A 19,986-nucleotide genomic window follows, 5' to 3' on the forward strand; every position below is an offset into this window, starting at 1 on the left:
AGAGGGCAAGTACAGGCGGACAGAATGGCAGGCAGAGGCAGAGGGAGAAGCAGGCTCCCTGCTGAGCAAGGAGCCCGATGTGGGACTCGATCCCAGGACGCTGGGATCATGACCTGAGCCGAAGGCAGCTGCTTAACCAACTGAGCCACCCAGGCGTCCCAAAAGATTTATTATTTATCTGACAGATCACAAGTAGGCAGAGAGGCAGGCAGAGACAGAGAGCCTGCTCCATCCCAGGACCCGGGCATCACGACCTGAGCTGAAGGCAGAGGCCTCAATCCACTGAGCCTCCCAGGCGCCCCTGACCCAAAGGTTTTGATTTAAACAACAGGAAGGATGAAAATTCCAGCAGATAAGGGGAAATTCATCATAGAGTAATTTTAGCTGGGGATATCCTATCAGTAACTTTCTGTTGGCTATTTTAAGATCTGAGGTGTTTCAGAGACCAGTGAGTGAGAGCATCAAGTAGGCAGCCAGACACCCACATCTGGAATTCTGGGGAGGGGTTCAGGATGGAAACATCCAACATATGGTGGCAACTGTATATGTCCAGGTAGGTGAGTTATATTTGGGAGGTGCAATCTCTAGATAATGATGGTAAAACCATTTTCAGACTAGGAAAGGAAAGGTGGTGGCTGAGAAGTGGGCCTCTTGCTTGGATATCTGGTTGATGGCTTTGAGTTTTCACATACTTAGTGAAATAAGTGGCACAAAGGGTGAAAATGTCAAGGACAGGGTAGACTCAGAGCCGATGAAGGGTACTAGTAGAAGAGTGGACATGAGATGGATAGAGAGGCATAGGAGTTGGCACATTAATACTCAGTCCTTGGAGCTAGTGTTTATTTCACTCAAAGGACTTCGTAGATTTTGTGGCAACTTTGGTGGGGCCTGGAATATTTCATTCAGGCTGGAGGATTAGGTTAGCGGCAAATCTGTGAGAACTTTTGCGACTCAGGTGGGTGACTAGTGAAGCTGCACTTTGAATGAAGGACTAAGTCAAAAGAGGAAAGTTCTGACTGCAGAAGGCACAGCAAGTGCAGCACAGAAATGGGAAGAGGCCAGGGGTATCTGAAATCTGCAGGTCATTCTGGGCTGTGGTGGTTGTTGCGGGAAGCAGACTTAAGCAGGGAGAACTACATAGCAGGCTTCAGAGCTGCCTCTGGCTGTGAGGCTCATCAGAGGGATCAGTTGGGTCTTGACTGGGTTTACAAAGACCTTTCTGGATACCATGCAGTAGGTAACATGAGGCCAGGGAGATACTTATCCTGTTCTGTGGGGCAGGAAGTGGCTGTGGCTTCTAAAAAGAAGCAAGAAAGAGCCTCTCCAGGAAACTAAGATACTTAAAGGCGATCATATATGCTGTAGTTAACAGACACAGCCCAGGAAATATGCATTCATAGAAGAGATTTGAATGACCCCAGAACTTCTGAGCTAGGGAATTAGTGAAGGTCTTCCCCTGCACAGGCACAGTTTTTAATGATTGGAAGTGTTTGCTGTTTTTTCAGATGCCCAGATCTTGACAAAAGAATGCAGAGCATACAAAGAAATAAGGAAACATGGCTCAATTGAAAGAACCTGGAAACTAGCCCTATAAAAATGTAGGCCTCTGAATTACTTGACAGAAATTTAAAACAACTGTCCTAAAGATGCTCAGTTACTTAAGAGAACACAGACAACAATATCAGAAAACAATTCATGGACAATGTAAGAATATCAACAGAGATAGAAACTGTAAAAGAGAACAAACCAGATATTCTAGAGCTGAACAATACAACAATTAAACTAGAAAATTTATGAGGGGTTCAGTAGCAGACTTGATCAGGTAGAATAAAGAATCTGTAAACTTGAAGATAGGTCATTTGAAATTGTCGAGGCAGAGGAGTCACTGTTAAGGGACTTAATGGGATACCAGCCAACTGACCAGTATATGCATTATGGCAGGCCCAGAAGCAGAAGATTGGGACTTTATTTGCAAAAGATACCAACAGGACAAGTATCTAAAATAAGGAATATCAATAGTTATAATTTTTTAAAAGAACAAGCAAAAAATGTGAACAGATATTTCCAAAGGAAGTTATGGCAAAAGTTACATAAAAAGATATTGGAAAGGGTCATTATTAAAATGAAAAATTAAACCCATAATGACTTAACCACTGTGCACTTCTATCATTAAAATTAAGGGGCACCTGGGTGGCTCAGTCATTAAGCATCTGCCTTCAGCTCAGGTCAGTCCCAGGGTCCTGGGAGCCCCATATCAGGCTCCCTGCTCATTAGGCTCCTTTTTTATTCGTAAAAATAAATACTGCTTACTTCAAAATAAATACTTGTTACTGCTGTTGCTTGATTGTTTCTGTTTTTTAGATTGCACACATAACTGAAATCCTATATTTGTCTTTCTCTGATTTATTATGCCACTTAGCATAATACCTTTTAGATCCATCCATGTTGTTGTGAATGGCAAGATGTTTTGTTTTGTTTTTTTAAATAATCTCCATGCCTAAAGTGAGACTTGAACTTATGACCTGGAGATTGAGTCACATGCTCTACCAGTGAACCAGCCAAGCGCGTCATGATTTCATTTTTTTTAAATGACTGAGTAATATACTCTTGGGTGCATATATACACAGACACCTCACATCTTTATTCATTCATCTATCAGTGGACACTTAGCCTGGGTCCATATTTTATCTATTGCGAATGATGCTGTGGTAAACAGGGATGTGTATATCTTTTTGAATTAGTGTTTTCATTTTCTTCCGGCAGATACCCTGAATTGGAATTGGCAGAATTGGAATTACTGGATCGTATATAATTCTTTTTTCTTTTTGTATATATTTCCTTTCCTTTTTTTTTTTTTGACTACTAAAATATTTATTTTATTTGTATTTATTTTTTACTAATATATGATGTATTATTTGCTTCAGAAGTACAGATCTGTGAATCATCAGTCTTACACAATTCACAGGATCGTATATATTTCTATTTTTGGTTTTCTATGTATCCTCCATACTGTTTTCCAGAGTGGCTGCACCACTTTACATATCCCCCCAACTCCCAAACACGCACAATGCACAAGAGTTGTCTTTTTGATACTAGCCATTTTGAGTGGTGTGAGGTGATAAATCATTGTGGATTTGATTTGCATTTCCCTGATGATTAGGGATGTTGAGCATCTTTTCATATCTGTTAGCCATCTGTATGTTTCTTTGGAAAAATGTGCATTTACGTCTTCAACCAATTTTTAATTGGCTTGTTTGGGGGGGTTGGTGTTGAGGTGTGTGAGTTCTTTATATATTTTGGATATTAACCCCTTATTGGATATATTAGCAAATATCTTTTCTAATTCAGTAGGTAGCCTCTTTGTTTTGTTGATGGCTGGCTTTGCTATGCGTCATTTTTTTTACTTTGATGTAGTCCCAATTCATTTTTGTTATTTCCCTTTTCTGAGGAGATATATCTAGAATAAAGTGTTGCTAAGGCTGATGTCAAAAAAATTCCTGCATATGTCTTTTAGTCATATGGTTTCAGGACTTATGTCTAGGTCTTTAATCCATTTTGAGCTTATTTTTGTGGATGATGTAAGAAAGTGGCCCGGTTTCATTCTTTTGTAGTGTTATGCCCCAATAATGGGTCCGTGATTAAAGGAGCAAGACTGATACAAAGCGAAGGTCATACAAAGCTTTATTTAGCGCCAAGCATCAAGAATCTAACCCAAAGTTTAGGGACGAACCTCTTACAAGAGGGGGAGACCTTTTTTGCTTCACAGACAAGCTTTTAAGGGCGAAGGCCATGTGGTCGGGCCTGGCCACGAACAGGTGGCCAATGAGATTGTAACACACACAGGAAACTTCACAGTGATTCTAGGTGACCAATTGAGTTACAATTTACCCTAGTAGACATTTGACCCAGCCTATTAACACCTTGATTGGTGGCGCCAAAAAGGCTCCCAAAGGGCGGGGCCCATACTCCTTGGTAACCAGGGAGACACAGTGCATCTCCCCCCCCCCACCACCACCACTGATCTGTGTCTGCACCTGGCCTGACCCACCTTTGTATCTGGGCTTTGTTACCTGAAGCTGGTTTCCGGGACTTGTCTCCAAGTAAATCCCCTGGGGGAAGGAGGGCAGGGACAGTTTCTAAATAGGTCCTTACAGTGATGAAGTCCCAGAACCGAAGTCAGGTTCGGTGGGGTGAGGTTTGGAGCTGACGACTAAAGAAAGAATTCTTAAGACATCTTTGATGCAAAATGGTGGTTTTTTAAAGCACGGGGACAGGACCCGTGGGCAGGAAGAGCTGCTGCCCCGGGTTGTGAGGAGTGGCTGGTTATATACACAGGAGTGTTGGGTAGGTGAGGACAAAGGGGTGTTCAGAAGGGCTATTGGGGCAAAGAATACTATCAGGATATTGAAGGCCTGGTTACTATAAGTCAAGGTCACTTTTCCCTCTAATGAGGCATTAACATAAAGACAATTGGGAGTCTCCTGGTGGAATGTTACATTCCTGCTATAAAGCATCCTTGTTAACGAGATTTAGGTTTAGAAGTAATTTAACTTTATTTACTTTTCCTTCTACCTCTGCCTCCTTCTTCAGTTTTTTATGGAGGGGAGGGTGACATTAGGACTTGAGGAACTGAGTTGTGTCTTTGGAAATTGGGCTATTGATAAGGTAACTTCTTTGTTGTAAATCTCAAGGACATTTGCAAACCAAGGGGGACTCCTGCCTTGCAGGACTGTGATCTCTGCAAGTTAACTATTTATCGTTTTATGGCAGTCATGGGTGCCTGAGGAATGCTACACATATGGAGGGGAGCAGGTGAAGAGGGGGTGCAAGGCGCCAGCTTTTGCTTTGTCCTCAACCAGCCTCCTGCTCCCTCATCAACAGTAGGTAGCTACCCAGTTTTCCCAACACTATTTATTTATTTTTAAAGATTTTATTTATTTAAAAAAGCTTTTATTTAAAAGCTGAAGCTTTTCACCATTGAATATGATGTTAGCTGTCATTTTTTTCAAACATGGCCTTTATTATGTTGAGGTATTTCTCTCTGAACCCACTTGAGTTATTATGAATGAATGTTAAATTTTGTCAAATGCTGTTTCTGCACCTATTGAGATGGTAATATGATTTTTATCCTTCATTTTGTTAATATGTTGTGTTACATTGATTGATTTTCAGATATTGAATCATCCTTATGATGAAGTTCTAGAACCTAGGTGAGGTTCGGTGGGCTGAGGCCCGGAGCCGGTGACCAAGAAAGAATTCTTGAGACATCTTTGGTGCAGAATGGTGGTTTATTAAAGCACGGGGACAGGACCCGTGGGCAGGAAGAGCTGCTGCCCCTGGTTGTGAGGGATGGCAGGTTATGTACCCTGCAGTTGGGGGAAGGTGAGGGAAAAGGTTTCAACGGAGTTTTCTTATGCTAAAGAGGACCTACAAGGTGCCAGGATACTGGAGGCCTTGCCCAGCTTGGTCAATGTCATCTTTAGGCCGGCCATTAACATTAAGATAGTTGGAGACTGTTTGGTGGGATGTCATAATCCTGCTATCAATCATCTTTGTTAGTGAGATTTAAGACATTTGTAAAGAATCCTTGAGACTTTATCTCAAGGTCATGAGAATGAGCCCTGCATTGGGCTCTGTGCTGGGTGTGGAGCCTGCTAAGAGTCTCTCTCTCTTCCCCTCCCTCCGCTACCCCACCCCAACGAACAGCCCACAACTCCCAACAAACTTAAAAGTCCAGGACCCAAATGATGTGGGAAACAGGCTTTTGAGATTCTTGTCTTGCAGGATTGTGATCCTTGCAAGTTAACTATTTGCTTATTGTTTATGGCAGCTGGGGTGCCTGAGGAATGCCACACACATTACCAAGGGGAGGGGAGCAGATGGAGAGGAGTGCAAGGTGCCAGCTTTTGCTTTGTCTTCAGTCAGCCTCCTGCTCCCTCATCACTTACATTCCTGAAATAAATCCCACTTCATTGTGGGATTGAATGATATATATATATATTTTAAAGATTTTATTTATTTACTTGACAGAGATCACAAGTAGGCAGAGAAGAGGAGGAAGCAGGCTCCCCGCTGAGCAGAGAGCCCGATGTGGGGCTCCATCCCAGGACCCTGGGATCATGACCAGAGCCGAAAGCAGAGGCGTTAACCCACTGAGCCACCCAGGCACCCCTGAATGATATTCTTAATGTATGTTGAATTTAGTTTGGTAATCTGTTGGAAGGCTTTTGCATCTGTGTTCATTAGGGATATTGCTCCGTCTGTAATCTTCTGGTTTTGTAGTGTGTTCATCTGGTTTTGATAGTAGGGTAATGGCTAACTTTAAAGAAATGAAGTTAGAAGAATTCCTTTTCTATATTTTTGTAGTATTTTGAGAAGTATTGGTGCTAACACTTCTTTAAATGTTTGGTACGGGCGCCTGGGTGGCTCAGTGGGTTAAAGCCTCTGCCTTCAGCTCAGGTCATGATCTCAGGGTCCCGGGATTGAGCCCTGCATTGGGCTCTCTGCTCAGCAGGTAGCCTACTTCCTTTTCTTTCTCCCTCTCTCTGCCTACTTGTAAAGTAAATAAAATACTAAAATAAAAAATAGATGTTTGGTAGGATTCACCTGTGAAGCCACTGTGATGAAGTCTTAGAAGATAGGTGAGGTTCGGTGGGGTGAGTGAGGTCCGGAGCCAGTGACCAAGAAAGAATTCTTGAGACATCTTTGGTGCAAAATGCTGGTTTATTAAAGCACAAGGACAGGACCCGTGGGCAGAAGGAGCTGCTGCCCAGGGACTGTGAGGAGTGGTCCATTATATGCTTGCAAGTTGGGAGGGGGTCAGGGATGGCATAAGTCTCTGAGGAATTTTGGGAGCAAGGTTTCCAGGACCTTGAGGGGCTAGCTGTTTTTGGGAAAAAGGTGACTCATTATCAGTAATAAAACCTTTGTTATGAGACTCTTTAGATGTATATCAGTGGGTCAAATGCTTGGGAATGATTGCACAGTTTGGAGGGTTTAGAGATACAGGAAGCTTCCAAAGGAATTGTTAAAGTAGACTTGCAGGATCCTGGTTGGGGGTGGGAGGGGGTTGGTCAGGCTATGATTGCCCTTTGCCAGGTGTTAAGGTGGAGGCAGTTGAGTCCCTAGAGAATGTCACTGTGCCTGTTTCAAGGGCTTGTCAGTGGGTAAGGACATTTTTCTTCTGCCTGTTTCCCACATCATTTGGGTCCTGGACTTTTAAGTTTGTTGGGAGTTGTGGGTTGTTCGTAGGGGTGGGGTGGCGGAGGGAGGGGAAGAGAGAGAGACTCTTAGCAGGCTCCACACCCAGCACAGCCCAATGTAGGGCTCATTCTCATGACCTTGAGATTGTGACCTGAGCCAAAATAAGAGCTGGGTGTTTAACTGACTGAGCAACCCAGACTCCCCCTGTTGGGAGTTTCTTGGTTACTGATTTAGTTTTGTGACTAGTAAATAGTCTGTACAAATTTCCTATTTCGTTGTGATCCGGTCTTGGAAGGTTATATTTTTCTAAGAAATTATCCATTTCTTCTAGGTTGTCCAGTTTGTTGGTATATAATTAATCCTTTATATTTCTGTGGTGTCAGTTGTAAGGCCTCTTTCTTTTCTAAGATTTTATTTATTTATTTGAGAGAGAGAGAGAGAATGAGAGAGCATGAGAAGGGGGAGGGTAGAGGGAGAAGCAGACTCAGCAAGAAGCCGATGTGGGACTCGATCCCTGGGCTCCAGGATCATGACCTGAGCTGAAGGCAGTCGCTTAACCTACTGAGCCACCCAGGTGCCCATAAGTTCTTGATCATTTCTGATTATTTGAGTCCTCTTTTTGCCTTGATAAGTCTGTCTAAAAGTTTATTTACTTTATCTTTTCAAGGAACCAGCTCTTGGTTCCCTTAATCTTTTTTTTATTGTTTTTATAATTTTTTTAAAAAAGTTTTATTTATTTATTTGACAGATCACAAGTAGGCAGAGAGAGAGGAGTAAGCAGGCTCCCCACTGATCAGAGAGCCCGATGCGGGGCTCAATCCCAGGACCCTGGGATCATGACCTGAGCCAAAGGCAGAGGCTTTAACCCACTAAGCCACCCAGGTGCCCCTGTTTTGTTTTTGTTTTTGTTTTTGTTTTTAAGATTTTATTTATTTATTTGACAGAGAGAGATTACAAGTAGACAGATAGGCAGGCAGAGAGAGAGGGGGAAGCAGTTTCCCTGCTGAGCAGAGAGCCTGATGCGGGACTCGATCCCAGGACCCTGAGATCATGACCTGAGTTGAAGGCAGCGTCTTAACCCACTGAGCCACCCAGGCGCCCTTTTTTATTGGTTTTTAATCTTTAGTTTTTTAAAAGATTACATTTATTTATTTGACAGAGAGAAGGATCACAAGCAGGCAGAGGCAGGCAGAGAGAGAGGGGGAAGCAGGCTCCCTGCTGAGCAGAGAGCCCAATGTGGGGCTCAATCCCAAGACCCTGAGACCATGACCTGAGCCAAAGGCAGAGGCTCAACCACTGAGCCACCCAGGCACACCTCTTTTCTTTTTAAGATTTTATTTATTTATTGGGCAGATAAAGAGTACACAAGTAGGCAGAGCAGCAGGGAGAGGGAGATGCAGGCTCTCTGCTAAGCAGGGAGCACGATGCGGGGCTTAATCCCAGGACCTTGGGACCATGACCTGAGCTGAAGGCAGTCACTTAACTGACTGAGCCACCCAGGCCCCCCTATTTCATTTATTTTCATTCTGATCTTCATTATTTTTTTCATTCTACTAACTTTCGTTTTTGTTCTTTTTCTAGTTACTTTAGGTATAAGGTTTTTTAAGATTTTATTTATTTATTTGACAGAGAGAAATCACAAGTAGATGGAGAGGCAGGCAGAGAGAGAGAGAGAGGGAGGGAAGCAGGCTCCCTGCTGAGCAGAGAGCCCGATGTGGGACTCGATCCCAGGACCCTGAGATCATGACCTGAGCCGAAGGCAGCGGCTTAACCCACTGAGCCACCCAGGCGCCCCATCAGTCTTTAAATTTATTGAGACTTGTTTTGTGACCTAACATGTGATTTGACTTGGAGAATGTTCCATGTGCATTTGAAAAGAATGTGTATTCTTCTGTTTGGGGATGGAGTATTCTGTATATGTCTGTTAAGTCTGTATGGTTTATTGATTAAAGCCACTGTTCATTGTTGATTTTCTGTGTAGGTGATCTGTTTGTCGATGTGAATGGACTGTTGAAGTCCCTTTCTATTACTGGTTCTGTTAGTTTCCTTTTGTGTCTGCTAATGTTTGCTTCATATTTTTAGGTGCTCTTTTGTTGGTTGCATAGATAGTTAAAATTGTCGTATCCTCTTGTTGGGTCAACTTTATAATTATGCAGTGCTTTTCTTTCTCTTTATTACAATCCATGTCTTAAACTCTACTTTGTTTATTATTATTATAAGTATTCCTACACCAGCTTGATTTTCACTTCCATGTGCATGGAATATGTGTTTCCATTCCTTCATTTTTAGTCTATGCGTCTTTAGGTCTGAAGTGAGTCTCTTGTAGGCAGTGTATAGATGTAGGCAGCGTGTAGATGGGCCTTGGTTTTTGTTTTTGTTTTAAGATTTTATTTATTTATTTATTTGACAGGTTAACAAAGAGAGGGAACAGTAGCAGGGGGAATGGGAGAGGGAGCCCAATGTGGAGTTCGATCCCAGAACCCTGGGATCATGACCTGAGCCGAAGGCAGATGCATAACTGACTGAGCCACCCAGGTGCCCATATATTTTGTATTTCTTTATTGAAGGTCTTACTGAACTCATCCACTTTTCTGTCAAGACCAGTGAGCATCTTTAGGACCATTACTTTGAACTCTTTCTCAGGTAGATTGTTTCATTGAGTTTTCTTTTCTGAGGTTTTGTCTTGTTTCATTTGGAAAATATTCCTCTGTCTTTGTTTTGTCTGACTGTTTGTTTGCATGTATTAGGTCAGTTACAAGTCCTGGTCTTGAAAGTAGTGACCTTTAGAAGGCATTCTGTGGGTCCCAGTGGTGCAGTCCCCCCAGTCCCCAGAACCAGTCACTGTGGGGTATAACCCCTCAGTGTGCTTTTTAAGCTCTTGTAAATGGTCAGAGACTGTTCTGGGCATGTGGGTCGTTGAGCTGGCTGGCAGCCCTTCTGTCTGCAGTAACCGGCCAGGGCTCCTGTAAGCCCTCTAGTGGACAGGGCTGGCCCCTGCTGCGGCTGGCTGAGATAACCTCGCTGTAGCTGTGTGCTGGGGGAGGGAGGATTCCCTCCTCCCTGGGGCAGGAGTCACTTTGGAGAGGTGCCTATCTCAGCTGGGGGTGCCCATGCTCTGGGGCAGCATAAGAGCTGCTTTGGGGGAGGGGTACCTGCTGGGGGATAGGTAGCTTAGGTGGAGCAGGTTTGCAAGGGAACTCTAGGGTGGGGGGAGCAGTGCTAGCAATGTAGAGGGAGAGGGTTAGATCTGGCTCCCACAGGCATCCGGCCAGCTAGGCTGAAGGAATGCCGGAATAACGGTCTCCACCAGCACATCTTTTCCTTGAGAAGGCTTCTAGAGATCCTTGCTCCTCTGGCACATGTTCCAAAATGAGTCAGTAAATCTTCACGTGTGACCTAGGTGCTTTTCAAGCTGCTGCCTTTTGTGCTAGCTTTCAGACGGAGTGTTACAGTATGGTGGCCCTCTAAAGAACAGAATCTCAGTTTCCGATAGCCTTCTGGCTCTGCCGTTACCATAGTTTAGCCCTGCTGATTTTCAGGTATCTCAGAGTTAAGTTCTGCTCATTTTCAAAGTCAGACTTTATGGGGCTCATCTTCCTGTGCAGGTCCCCAGGGCCAGGAGGTGCCCTTTGTGGGGATGGAGCCTCTTAATCCTTAGGGAGGACCTGGACCTGTGTGCCTGTGATACCCTTCCCACTTGTGGCTTGCCATGCTAGGTGTTTGGTTCTGCACAACATCTGTAACCCCTCCTACCCTACTCAGTTTGGCTTTTTTTTTTTTCTTAAAGATTTTATTTATTTGACAGAGACATATGGGAGAGGGAACGCAAGCAGAGGGAGTAGGAGAGGGAGAAGCAGGCTACCTGCAGAGCAGGGAGCCTGATGTGGGGCTCGATCCCAGGACTCTGGGATCATGACCTGAGCCGTAGGCACATGCCTAACAAGTGAGCCACGCAGGCCCCCTCTATTTGGCTTTCTGTATTCAGCTGTGGAGTAAGTGTTCTAGTCTTAAGGTCATTGTCAGAGTGAGTTGTGTTATATGTAGTTGTTGGCTAGGTGCATCTGTGGGTGGTGAGCCATCCTTTTCCTACTCTGCCATATTCCCCTGCTTTGTCTTTGGTATTTTTTTTTTTTTTAAGATTTTATTTATTTGACAGGCAGAGAGAGAGGAGGAAGCAGGCTCCCCACTGAGCAGAGAGCCTGATGTGTGGCTCGATCCCAGGACCCTGAGATCATGACCTGAGCCAAAGGCAGAGGCTTAACCCACTGAGCCACCCAGGCGCCCCATCTTTGGTATTTCTTATAAAAGCACTAATGTCATCTTGAGAGTCCCAGCCAGATGGCCTAATCTAACAGAAGTACCTCCCCATACCCTACCTTCTATTTCCGTTTCATTGGGGTTAGGGGTTCGACATAAGGATTTGTGGGCACAAATCCATGATCTAATAGGAACAGAATATGGATATATCCAGCGTAGATGAGTCTAAACACTTATGCTGAGTGGAAGAATTTAGATGAAGTGAACACACGGGATCATTCCGTTTATTTAAGACTCGAAAATGTAAGCTAATCCATTATCACAGAAGAGATCAGTGGTTTCCTGAGAATAGTGGCTGAATGAGTAAGGGATGTAGTAGAAAGAGTTCTGAGAAAATTTTGGATGGTGATGAATGTTTCCTGTCTTGATTGTGGTGATGGTTTCAATGGTATATATCTGTGTTAAAACTCACTACAGTGTACACTTTATTTTTTTAAAGATTATTTATTTATTTATTTATTTGACAGACAGAGATCACAGAGAGGCAGGTAGGGAGTGGGGGAAGCAGGCTCCCGGCTGAGCAGAGAGCCCGATGTGGGGCTCCATCCCAGGACCCTGGGATCATGACCTGAGCTGAAGGCAAAGGCTTTAACCCACTGAGCCACCCAGGCGCCCCTACAGTGTACACTTTAAATGTCTTCAGTTATAATAGCTTCAAAGAACCATAAAAATACAGATAAATAAAAAATACATTTACTTCTAGCAAGACAAAGTATCTTAAGAGAATGGTTAGGTTGAAAGCAATAAGGGGGAGAAATTGTAGCTATTAGCATAGAATCCTGAAGAAGGGGGGGGGTTTCTTTTTTCTCTTCCTGTGTTCCATGGTGTCAGTGATGCAGTGAAGGATACAGCAGAAACCCCCTAAAAAGATGGAGTTGTTGGAGTCACCATCATACTGTGAGGGACTAAGGAGGATCCAGCACCAAATATTCCTAAATCCTTATGACCCTAATGTTGTTCCTAATGAGAGGGAACTTTTGTGCTGGGTTTGGGGAGTTAACAACACTTTCTAAGCCAACGGGATAAGTAGGATAATGTTGCCTTTACACATCTTGTCTCAAGGGTCAGATTACACAGTAAAGGAGACTGAAGGTACTAGTGGGTAGAGTTAAGGGAGCTAATCAACTGGCCTAGAAGTGGGAGGTGATGCTGGATTACCTGAGCCTACCCAGTGTGATCAAATGGGTTCTTGGTTGGGGAACTGATAGGCAGAAAATGGAAAGTGTCCAAGTGACGTGGGGTGAGAACAACTCAGTTCGCCATTGCTGGCTTTGAGATGGAAAGGGCTGGGAGCCCGGAGCTGCAGTCTCTCTGAGGAATGAGAGAAGAGATGAACTCTTTCCTAGAGCCTCTGGAAAGGAAGTCAGCCCTGCTGACACCAGGGAGACTTTTTGGACTTTGGACTTCCAGAACTGTAATATAGTAAATTTTGTATTGTTTAAGCAATAGTTGAAATAGTGCATAAGCAGAATACTTAGAGTTGCCAGATTTAGGAAATAAAAATACAGGACACTCAGTTAAATGTGAATTCTAGGTGAACTTTTTTTTTTTTTTAACTCTATGTCCCATGCAATATGCCTTATAAAATTATTTGTTCTTCGCCTGAAGCTCACATGAAGCTGGGTATCCTGTGCTCTGTCAGGGAACTCAAGGTATACTAGAAAGCACTGTGAGCATGTTTTGCTGTTTTTAGAACCTTGGTTATTCTCCATAATATGGATAAAAAGAAACAGGCATTTATCACTCAGCTGACTGCTGGTAGGATAAAACAGGATGAGACCTGACAGCACATGCGGTACTGGTGTGCAGGCTAAGTGTCCAGTTAGTTTCAGCCTATTGGGAAAACCTTGGGAATGACTTGGAAAACATTCTGGGGCCTTGATGTAGTTCTGCAAATGTACTACTTTGAGTCAGAACAACCAAATCTTATGATACACTGTTTGATCAGCTTTCGGAGTACCTACCAGTACCCTTCCCTGTCCCTTCCTTGTCCCTTCCCTTTCCCTGCCTACCCACAAACATGCAGATGTACATACACACGAAAGTATCACGCAGGGTTCCATACTAATGCTCGTAGCGAGCACTCTTGCTGTGGAACCACAGCAGTTTGCAGGGACACCTTTCTGTGATCTGAAATTGTCTGGAAATGGAGGTGGAGAAATCGGTATTCTCAGGTACTTGATGCTGGCAATGCACAAAGGTACATCTACCTTGAAGAATATTTTTTTGCAGTTTTTTTTCTTTTTAAGTTATATGTTTACACATTACAACTCAGAATCCTAAGTTGAAACAAAAAGCTATAGACAGTGTTTACTGTGACTCTATTCACGATATCTGGAACTGGAAATGATTCATGCGTCCTGCAGCTGGGGAGTCGATAAACCGGGTACATCTGCGCAATGGAAGCCTGCTTGGCATTACAGAGAATGAACTACTGATCCCTGTCAAAACAAGGGAGAATCACAAATGCGTTGTTGTTTTAAGATTTTATTTACAGGAGAGGGGGAGACACAGCATGCACAAGCAAGGGGAACAGCAGGCAGAGGGAGAAGCAGGCTCCCTGATGAGCAAGGAGCCAGTGTGGGACTTGATCCCAGGAGCCTGGGATCATGACCTGAGCCGAAGGCAGACGCCCAACCAACTGAACCACCCAGACATCCCACAAATGTGATGTTGTATGGGGCCTGGGTGGCTCAGTCGTTTAAGCATCTGACTCTTGATTCTGACTTCATCGTGCTGTCAGGGTGATGAATAGAGACCCACGTTGGGCTCCGCGCTTGCTGTGGAGTCTGCTTGTCCTTCCCTCTCTGCTCCTTCTGCCCTCAAGTGCGTGCTCTCTCAAATAAATACATAAAAACAAAACAAAAACCAGTTCATTGTTTTGATTAGAAGGGCTGTATTCTGTTTGATTCCCCTTACCAGATGCCCTGGAAAAGATGGCCTAAAACCTGAGGCAGACAGCACGTAGGGTTTCAGAACACGGGGGTAGGGAGCACAACTTTCTGCAAAGCGGGAGGAGGACTTGCGGAGAGATGGGGCTGTTCTGTACATTTATTTTAGTTGGTGAATTTGTGATTATGCTGTCAAAACATGTTGAACTGTACGTTAAGAGTGCATTTTGCAGCATTTGGTGTTCTGGGAAATTAAAACATAAATACCAAAAAGAGTGGCTGTTTTAAATAGGGCTGTCCTGAAAGGACTTGGGAGCAAACATTTCATGCGGCTGTTTGAGAACAAAGAAACTCCGGCAGAGAGATCTGAAGTTTGCTTAGACAGTGTCAGAGTAGTCCTATTTGGTTTTAAGGAGAATACGTTTGTGAAACAGAAGTACTTTTCCCAAATACATAATCTGTGATCTGAGATCCACAAGGCTAAAGGCTTTTGGAAATCTTTACTTTTTCTTTGTGTGTAAAGCCCACTTCAGTTTCAGAGGAGCACAGTGTCCTCTCCTTGGCGCCTTGTCATCTGTTTGCAGCTTGCAGCAGGAGGCGTAATTCCTGCTTCTGTTTCTAGGCCGCACGCTCCATCCAGTGCCCTTCCACACCAGCCGCTCTGCGGGATGCTGGCTTGAAGGAGACTTACACAGTCCCCAGCTTGGGTCGCACACACGTTCCCTGCTCTTTAGAGATGTAAAATCCAGGGTTGCCTTATTCCTGTTCTAAAATCTCACCGTTGGGGCGCCTGGGTGGCTCAGTGGTTTGGGCTGCTGCCTTCGGCCCGGGTCATGATCTCAGGGTCCTGGGATCGAGCCCCGCATCGGGCTCTCTGCTCTGCAGGAAGCCTGCTTCCCTCTCTCTCTCTCTCTCTCTCTGCCTACTTGTGATCTCTGTCTGTCAAATAAATAAATAAAATCTTAAAAAAATAATAAAATAAAATCTCACCGTTCCCTTTACTAGAAAGACTCCCAAGTAGCGATTTCCTTGTTAGTGCTGCCACCATCTTCAACCTTGACTTCATGTAGTTGGGGAATATTCAGGAAACCTAGGACCTATTCCCCTAAATGCTCTTAATAATTGTTAAGTATTTCAGTACTCTCAGATAAGGAGCCCAGTCACAGCGGATCTGTCACTTAGAACTTCCCAAGCCCTGGGCGCAGACGTCCCTGGCTCTGGCAGCCTCTCTCTGTCTCTTAATTGTATCTTCGGGTTTCACCTTTTGACTCAGTAGATCAGTAAACTTTTGGCAGGTCCAGGAAATCTAAATGTTACTTCATTACGTTTCCAATATTACTCCCCTCTGTCCCTTGATATTCTGCTCCCATAACACAACAAAGAAATCACCATTTGAAAACAGTTTTTGCTTTCTTACATAAAACCAATTGGTTTAACTTCTGTTAACATTAGTCAGAGAGCACACAAGTGTGGGGGTGGGGAGGGGTGAGCAGCAGGCCCCTCGCTGAGCAAGATACCTGGTGCAGGACCCAGTCCTGGGACTGTGGGATCAGGACCTGAGCCAAAGTCAGATGCTTAACCAGCTGAACCATCCAGAGGTCCATGTTCATTCAAGTCTTATTATGGACCTACTTTTATCAACTAATTCCTCCCCTCTGATTTAGGGTCAGTTACTAATGCCAGTTAAGGACCATGCCGCCCATGTCTTAACATCTCGGGGCACTAGTTCTTTTTTTTTTTAAAAGATTTTATTTATTTATTTGACAAAGATCACAAGTAGGCAGAGAGGCAGGCAGAGAGAGGAGGAAGCAGGCTCCCTGCTGAGCAGAGAGCCCGATGCGGGGTTGATGTTGATCCCAGGACCTTGGGATCATGACCTGAGCCAAAGGCAGGGTCTTAACCCACTGAGCCACCCAGGCATGGGGGCACTAGTTCTTTATGAAATCTCAGGACATTAACTTCTCTTGCAGTGGGCTTGCTTTTGCAGCATCTCTCTCTCTTTCTCTTTTTTTTAAATTAAGATTTATTTATTTATTTATTTATTTGACAGATCACACGTAGGCAGAGAGAGAGAGAGAAGGAAGCAGGCTCCCACCAAGCAGAGAGCCCGATGTGGGGCTCGATCCCAGGACCCCGGGATCAAGCCCCGCCTTGGGCTCTCTGCTCAGCAGGGAGCCTTTATCCTCCTCTTTCTCTGTCTGTCTCTCTGCCTGCTGTGATCTCTGCCTGTCAAATAAATAAAAAAATCTTAAAAAAAAAAAAAACAACTTTCCTCTCCTTAGTTGATCCAGTATATTTCCTATTCTACCATTTGTCTCTCTCCACTTTTACAACTAAACTTTTTTTTTTTTTAAAGATTTATTTATTTGACGGAGAGAAATCACAAGTAGACAGAGAGGCAGCCAGAGAGAGAGAGAGAGGGAAGCAGGCTCCCTGCTGAGCAGAGAGCCCGATGTGGGACTCATCCCAGGACCCTGAGATCATGACCTGAGCGGAAGGCAGCGGCTTAATCCACTGAGCCACCCAGGCGCCCCCAACAACTAAACTTTTAAGATAAATTTTTGAGGAGCATTTTTTTTCTCTCACTCAATTACCTCAATTCCTATGTAGCACTCCACTCATTCAAGTTTGGTTTGTTAGCCTCACAACTTCATTGTCATTAGCTAACTCCTGAATCCAATGGTGACTTCTGAGATTTTGTGTAAAGTTCCTCTCAGAAGGTTTTACCACAATTGACGTTTTTTATTCCCGATTTCTTTTCCTCTCTCGTCTTCATTTTCCCATTAGTCATTTCTGAATTTTCAGACTGCACACTCATTTCTGATCTCATGCAGTGTCGTGACTATAAATAGCACACCGTATAAATACTAGAAAACTTCCAGATCTATATCTGTCACAGACCCCCACATGTTCAAAAATTTCTCCTGCACTTCCTTGCAGTCCTTCCCCGGCCCTGGCCTTCCCCATTTCAGCCAGTGCTAACTCCATCTTTCTACTTGCCGAGGCAGGCCAAAAATCTAAATGTCATGTTCATGCATGCGTTCTTTTTTTTAAAAAAAGGGGGGGGGCGAACTAACTTGATTGTACTTAACATACAGTGGTGCACTAGTTCAGTGTTGTACTAGTTTCAGGCATGCAGTGTGGTCACTCGGCGATTCTCTACATTGTGCAGTGCTCACCGTGATAGCCCGTGTGGTACCGCCTGTCGCCGCACATTCCTGCAGTACTGCTATTCGTTTTTATTAAAGGGTTATTTTAGGGGACCTTGGGGGGCAGATGTCTCAAGTAGACTCCCGGCTCAGTGTGGAGCCCTTTGGGCTTGATCTCAGGACCGTAATCAAGAGTCACTTAACCGAGTGAGCCCCCTGGATGCCCCCACATTGATTGTTTCCAGATGCTGTACCTTTCAACCCCATGATTTCTCATTCCAAAGCTGGAAGCCTGTAGCTCCCACTCCCCTTCACCCATTTTGCCTGTTCCTCCAGAGCCCCTGTTTTCTTTATGTTAAGATGATACTTGGGGACAGTAGATCTGTAAAGGTGTGCTGATAAAGGAATGGACACCGCTAAGTAGATACATAACATTAGAAAACTTTGGTTTTGTTTTATTTTGTTTTCATTTTTGTTTAGAGAGAAGAGAGCATAAGCAGAGGGAGAGAGAGAATCTTAAGCAGGCCCCATGCTCACAGGGAGCCCAGTCTCCTGACCCCCCAGACATCACGAGTTGGACATTCAACTGACTGAACTGCCCAGGTGCCTTGAGAATATGCTGATTTTCACAACATCATTAGTGAAATGTTCTCTATCATTCAGTGGTTAATAGGAGTTATATCATTAAATTTAAAATTAACCTCTCTCAGGGTACCTGGGTGGCTCATATGGTTCAGTGATACGGTTAAGTGTCTGCCTTCAGCTCGGGTCACGTTTTCTGGGTCCTGGGATCTAGCCCCACACCCGGGCTCCCTGCTCTGTGGAGAGTCTGCTTCCCCTCTCTCTGTGCCTTCCCCGCCCTCCCCGACTCTTGGACTCACTTTTTCTCTCAAATGAATAAGTGTTAAAGTCTTTAAAAAATTAACTTTGGTTAGGGCCTGAGGTTTGATACACAGTAATTTATTTTTAGCTTAAGTATAGATTCACAGGAAGTTGCATAAATAGTATGAAAGTCCCATGTTCCCTTCACCCTGCCTCTCCAAATGATGTCTTAGACAGCTATAGATCTTACTCAGGTGTCGCCATTTTTAACTGCACGTGTGTATTATTACAGTAATTTGCCTGTACGTAGAGATTCCCATCACCACCAGTGCAGTCAAGATAGAAAACTGGTCTGTGACCACCAAAACTTCCTTCTGTTGTTTGCACTCACACCAGCTTACCAACTCCATCCCATCCCTGTCCTCTGAAAAGCACTGATCCGTTCTCCATCTCTGTAGTTTCATGAACTGCACATGAACATGGGTTTCCGATGAAACCGAACATGTAAGAGATGCATCCTGCTCCATGCATGTGTCAGTCATTCACTCCTTACTACCGCTGAGTAGTGTTCTGTTGTACGGGTGTTAAAGAATTTATTCAGTTACTCATCTGTTGAAGTTTGTTCCTAGTGTTGTGCTATATAGTGAGTAGATGCTGTGAACATTGATTTGTAAATATAAGCCTCTTTTTTATTCTTAGGAATTTTATTTCAAAATATTTAATCATAAATGTATGAAAGGAATTTCATCCTGTTTACTCCACTTTTCCCACCTCCCCTCTTAATTGGATACCATTCTTCTAAGTTTAAAAAAAAAACTAGTATATAACCACACAGGTTGATTTTCCATACAGTTTTATCTTTTAAAATTTTTTTTATTTTTTTAAAGATTTTATTTATTTATTTGAGAGAGAGAGATCACAAGCAGGCAGAGCAGCAGGCAGAGAGAGAGGGGGAAGCCGGCTCCTTGCTGAGCAGAAAGCCCAATGTGGGCCTCAATCCCAGGACCCCAAGACCATGAGCAGAGCCGAAGGCAGAGGCCCAACCCAATTAGCCACCCAGGCGCCCTTCCATACAATTTTTGTTCCTTCCAGTGCTGGGGAAGAAGAGCTAATTACAGATGGCATTCTGATACTTTAATACAGGATTATGACCTGAAGTTTCAGCAGCAGAGAAAGTTTATTGATCCTGTCCACAGCAACCTACTGCTCTTTGAGGGTTTATTCAATTCCTAATTGATAGATGCTAGTTTGAGTCTGTGATAATTCTACATGAAATAGCTCTGCAATTATGAAAGACTTGCTGTTATGATTATTATTAAATTGAAACAGTTTATCTGAATGAAGAAGTTTTCTGGTACGATGACTTTGTCACTGAAATCAGCCTTTAGCATGCTAGAGTTGGATCCTTGGAAATTCCTCACCCTTTTCTTCAGACATTCCTATGAGCGCCAGTTTCGTTGAGAAGCAGAAACCTAAGCATTGGGGGAAATGTATGCATTTTCCCTGGGCTGTTGCAGACAAATTGAGAAGCTTAAGGAGGTGTAGAAAACTGACAGCATCTGTGATGTTGATGTGTCGTGTGCTTGAGGCTCATGGTCTGAGCT

General features: G+C 43.9%; 1 protein-coding gene across 12 annotated transcripts in view; it reads left to right on the top strand.

Annotated features, from left to right (window-relative positions):
- LOC101687984 (zinc finger protein 211) overlaps positions 1 to 19,986 on the top strand; it is a 40,096-nt gene that overhangs the window by 12,919 nt on the left and 7,191 nt on the right. For 2 of the 12 annotated variants that reach the window (XM_045077341.1, XM_013048109.2), the window contains exon 2: positions 18,041 to 18,163. The exons of the other annotated variants lie outside the window; for them this stretch is intronic. The gene's annotated coding sequence lies outside the window, so the exon portion shown is untranslated. The remainder of the gene's footprint in view (positions 1 to 18,040; positions 18,164 to 19,986) is intronic. 12 annotated transcript variants of the gene reach the window in all.

The sequence above is a fragment of the Mustela putorius genome, unplaced genomic scaffold (genome assembly GCF_011764305.1).
Source record: "Mustela putorius furo isolate JIRA1106 unplaced genomic scaffold, ASM1176430v1.1 tig00000196_pilon_pilon_pilon, whole genome shotgun sequence".
Classification (NCBI taxonomy): Eukaryota; Metazoa; Chordata; class Mammalia; order Carnivora; family Mustelidae; genus Mustela; species Mustela putorius.